Raw genomic sequence first — 5,516 nt, 5'->3', positions numbered from 1 at the left:
ATAATGTTAAGGTTGCTATATTTTGGTTTTTCACTTGTCAGGGAAAATGAAGAGAGAAAAAAGCTTATTATTATCATGCGAGTGATATATATCATTTACATGATCTGCGTATCACGTTACCACTGTGTGTTGTTTGTCACTGAGCTGATATGTGTATCAGGTGAGCAGCGGGTAACGGCGTGTTATGTTTAAGTGTGATGCTCCAAGTTGTGGATAAAGCAATAAAGACAAACTCGTTCTCCACATAACTAGTGTCATTTGTATTTAGTGGTTAAGTACAAAACATAACAATGTGGGTCTTCGTGATGTAATTCTACATGGCACTCACTGCCTGTATAGGTACATTTTTTCTGTATAAAATTTGCGTTAACGGCACTATTTTTTAAAATCGCGTTAAATTGAGATTGCGTTAATGCGTTATTATCGCGTTAACTTCGACAGCCCTAGTTTTAATATGTATTTAAAAAAATGTAATAAAATGTTTATTCCACTGTGAATATTCTTTCACTGTTCTGTATAATTGTTAAAAACACTTACAGAACATGTTTAATTCTCTTTCTTGTAATAATAATATATAATGCATATTAAATATACAGTATAATAATTTGAATAAACATACCCACCATAACTTACAGTGGTCAACATTTCTATATATCATGGTTTCTACCTAACAGATTTGCCAGCTCCTCTGCAAGTACTAAAATAGTATTAACTAATTTGTCCTCTTTAAGCTACAGTGGTGTTAAAAAAAATAGCAGTCCAACACCATTAACCTGATAAATCACTGTTTTTAGTAGAAATGCTATTTCTACATAGCAAATAATTTACTTGAAAGTGTGGTAGAGTAATGAAAACAAAACAAACCCAACAATAAGGACATGCATGCCGCTCATTCTGAGTAATCGAAGCATTGATTGAAAGGCGGTTGTTCAAAATAAAAGCAGTGAGGAGTTCAATTGGTGAAGTCATTCATTCTGCAGAAGAACGGGTGTCAATTTTGGCCCTTATTTAAGGTAGGAGGGAGGCAAATGTTGCACAGGTTGGTCATAGCGCATTTCCTTCTGAAATATTGGGTAAAATGGGTTGTTCCAGACATTGTTCTGATGAACAGCGTACTTTGATTAAAAAGTTGATTGTAGAGGGAAAAACATACAGAGAAGTGCAGCAAATGATAGGCTGCTCAGCTAAAATGATCTCGAATGCCTTGAAGTGACAACCAAAACCTGAAAGATGCGGAAAGAAGTGTGGAACTACTGTTCGAATGGATCAAAGAATAGCCAAAATGGCAAATACTCAGCCAATGATCACCTCCAGAAAGATCAGGGAACATCTGAAGTTACCAGTGAGTACAGAAGATGATTAAGTGAAGCCAATTTACCAGCAAAAACTCCTTGCAAAGTCCTGTTGTTAAGAAAAAGACGTGTCCTGAATGGGTTCAAATTTGCCATTGTTCAAACACATTGACTGGTCCAAAGAGAAATGGCTCAACATTTTGTGGACTGATGAAAGCAAAATTGTTCTTTTTGGGTCTAGTGGTCGTAGACAGTATGTCAGACGACCCTCGAGCACTGAATTCAAGTCAAAGTACACTGTGAAGACAGTAAAGCATGGTGGTACAAAATGATGATATGGGGATGTTTCTCATACCATGGTGTTACGCAGTGTTGTGCGTGAACGAGTTCAAAAGAACGCGTTCATTGAACACGCTCATTTTTTCGTGAACGTTGAACTGAACGCAACACATTTTTAATAAAGAACTTGAACGTGAATTAGTTCACATTATGTGTCATGAACGGCAGACATCACTGTAAATGAACGTTGGAATTTGTTTTCCATTGAAAACTGAGTGACATCTGTTTTCTCTTTTGAAACGCAACGAGAGAAAGTTCCTCCCTCCTGTATTCTCGCTGGTGCCGCTTAAATCATGTATCACCAGACAGAAATGGTTTTGACATTGTGTGCGCAATGCATCGCAGTTTCCTTAAAAATAAAGTTTTTTGTGCCTTTGAGTTTTGCCTTCATTACCTTCATTCAATAGTTTCATTTCATACACACACATATGTATATATAATATCATATATATCAAATAATATATACATATTTCATATTATATATTCTTTTTTTAATTAAATGCTGGTAGATTTCATTGCACTAAGTATAGAACTGGTCTACCTTGTCTGTACTGCTGCAAGTTTCATCACCTGGTAAGAAACCCACAATTGCAGTGTCATGAGCAAATGTCTACAATGAGCAGTTTCAAAGAACGTATAGTGATTTCTAGCTTGTAGTGTGAAAAAAAGTATTTATTTGAATATCTCACGAAAAAAGTAAAATGAACTGAACTTTGAACTAGTTCAGAATTAAAATTGTGAACTTTGAACATGAACTGTTCACTTTGAGCATGTATGAACTGAACTTGAACTAGTTCAGAAAAGCTGTGAACTGGCACAACACTGGTGTTACGCCTAGTTATCACATATGAGGGATCATGGATCAGTTTAAATATATCAGAATACTTGAGGAGATCATGTTGCCCTATGTTGAAGATGAAATGTCCTTAAAATGGGTGTTTCAACATGACAATGACCCAAAACATCTTGGTTACAGACAAACAAGATTAAGGTAATAGAGTGGCCAGCCCAATCCCCTGACTTCAATCCCATAGAGAACTTGTGGGCTGAAATCTGAAACACGTTTTTTTGAGGCAAAACCCAAAAATGCAGAAGAACTGTGGAATGTCGTCTAATCATCCTGAACTGGAATACCTGTTCAGAGGTGCCAGAAGTTGGTCGACTCCATGCAACACAGATCTCAAAAACAATTGTTATGCCACTAAAGAGAAGAGGTCTAGTGTCAGTGAACACCTCAGTTCCCGGGCTCTAAAAACCAAAGACCAAGTCCGAAATCTTGGCGTTCTAATAAACTCAGATCTTACATTCACCAGCCATATAAAAACCATCACCAAAACAGCCTTCTACCATCTTAGAAATATAGCCAAAATCAAGGGTCTGGTGTCCCAACAAGACCTAGAGAAGCTGATCAATGCTTTTATCTCCAGTAGGGTGGACTGTTGTAATGGTCTCTTAACTGGACTTCCCAAAAAGACCATTAAACAGTTACAGCTCATTCAGAACGCTGCTGCTAGAGTTTTAACTAAGACGAAGAGAACTGAGCACATCACTCCAGTTCTAAAATCTCTACACTGGCTTCCGGTTAGTTACAGAATAGAATTTAAAGTGCTGCTACTGGTCTATAAATCACTGAATGGGTTCGGCCCAGAATACATCTCAGAAATGTTTAGAGAATATAAACCCAGTAGATCTCTTAGATCCATGGACTCAGGTCAGCTAGTTGAGCCCAGAGTCCAAACTAAACATGGTGAAGCAGCATTTAGTTGTTGGGCTGCATATAACTGGAACAGACTGCCAGGAGATATTAGATGTTCCTCAAATGTAGAAATCTTTAAATCCAGGTTAAAAACTTTTCTTTTTTCTTGTAAAAAATTTTCTAATAAATTTTTTATTTCTATTACCCTCTCTTGTTTTAATTTCATATTCCCTAAATTGTATGGTATATTTTACTATATTTTCTTTTAGTTTTCATGTTCTTAATTGCTTATCTCTCGTTTTAATTTCATATTCCCTAAATTGTAGGGTATATTTTAGTATATTTTCTTTTAATTTTTCATGTTCTTAATTTTTTATCTCTCTTGTTTTACTTTCATGTTGTCTTCATTGTAACTAAATGTTTGCAAGAAGTCTTTCTGAGGTTCTAGATCTCAGGATCTAGTATACATGTATATACAGTATATCCTCCCTATGTTGTTGATGGTGTAATTTTTGTGTGATTTGCTGCTGTCTTGGCCAGGGCTCACTTGTAAAAGAGATTTTAATCTCAATGTGACTTCCCTGGTTAAATAAAGGTTAATAATAATAATAAAAAAATAGGAATGTTTTAATGCTTTTAATTATTTTTTCCTTATGTAAAGCACTTTGAATTGCCACTGTGTATGAAAGGTGCTATACAAATAAACTTGCATTGCCTTGCCTTGCCTAAATATTAGTTCATTAATTTAAAGTAAAGTGAAACCTCAAACTTTTTGTTTTAGTTTATAGATACATTTTTTAAGTTTTTGAGGAAAAATGCTGGCACTGCTATTTTTTTGAACAGCCTAATATAAATTTTTCTTAACTTTCTGTAAAGGATTAACACAAACTGGCTACATTTTGTTAATGTTTTGAATTAGAATTGAAAGTGTAGTATTTTCATGCATTTGCATTTATGGAAATAAAAGTTATTATAATGATTTTGTGCTTTATTCGCTTTTTTAAAATCACTGCTATTTTTTTGAACACTACTGTATATAAAGAGGAAATTATTTTATCTGAAGTTTGTTAATTATACTGTACAAAAAATCTTATCTGATACAGTTTCTTCAAGTTTGTAAAAGCTAAAATTTTAAACTACTATAACTAAGAGGTAATACATTTGGCCCTCAAAAAAAAAAATTATAAACAGATAAACAGTCCTAAATGTCTTACTGACACATCCAAAATCATTAAATCAGCATGTACACATAAGGCTAACAATTTAAAGTTTAAACCTGTGTGCTATAGCAAAAAAAAAACATTTACAAATAAATCTGTCATGCCTTGGTAGCCTTGTAAATGGGGTTGATAATATTACTTTTACTAATGATTAACTTGCTAACAGTTAATAGGCCGTCAAGCATTTTAGCATGCTGTGTGTACAAATACAACAACCTTACTCATTACATGGGATCGTTTAATTCTGAAGATTATCCAAAACAGACATCAACACAATGTACAGGACTGCACTGACTGTATTTCAGCTTTTAAAATGTTTTAATAAGAGCTATATTTGTTCTGTTTGGTTTATGCTTGTGTTAAAGAAGTGTAGTTATAATTAAAAATACACAATAAAAATAATAAAAATATGAGGAATAAACAGGTAAATAAAAAAAAAGAATAATAACTTAATAATAGACATGCCTGTTCAAAATGAAATACAATTACAATGAAGCTAGTTGTGGAAGGTGAATACAACAAAAAAAATAACATAATCAGCACTCAAGCCCATCATAGAACACCACTATAGGGTGTTATATGATGGGCTTGAGTACTAATGCGATAATGATTAGATATATATTACTTAAACATGACAAAACACATCCTGAAAAGATCTACAGTATATTTCTCTTATACACTCACAGTCGCATACACACACACTTCACACACAAAGCCACATTACTTGGTTACATGATATCTAATAATAAATAATAGTAAATAACACAAATTTGCAAAACTTCAAAAGTTATTCAATAAAAAAAATCTTATTTTATAGTAGTTAAATAATGATTCAGTAGTTAACGAATACAGATTATTATTTTATTGCATTTTAAAAAATGTCCCTGCTTTAAAAAATGGGGGTTTGTAAAGAAAGATATAGTAACTGTATTACAATTTAAATAAATGAGATATTATATTACTGCAGGC

The sequence above is a fragment of the Trichomycterus rosablanca genome, chromosome 4 (assembly GCF_030014385.1).
Source record: "Trichomycterus rosablanca isolate fTriRos1 chromosome 4, fTriRos1.hap1, whole genome shotgun sequence".
Classification (NCBI taxonomy): domain Eukaryota; kingdom Metazoa; phylum Chordata; class Actinopteri; order Siluriformes; family Trichomycteridae; genus Trichomycterus; species Trichomycterus rosablanca.
Note: the sequence above shows the minus strand (reverse complement) of the source record.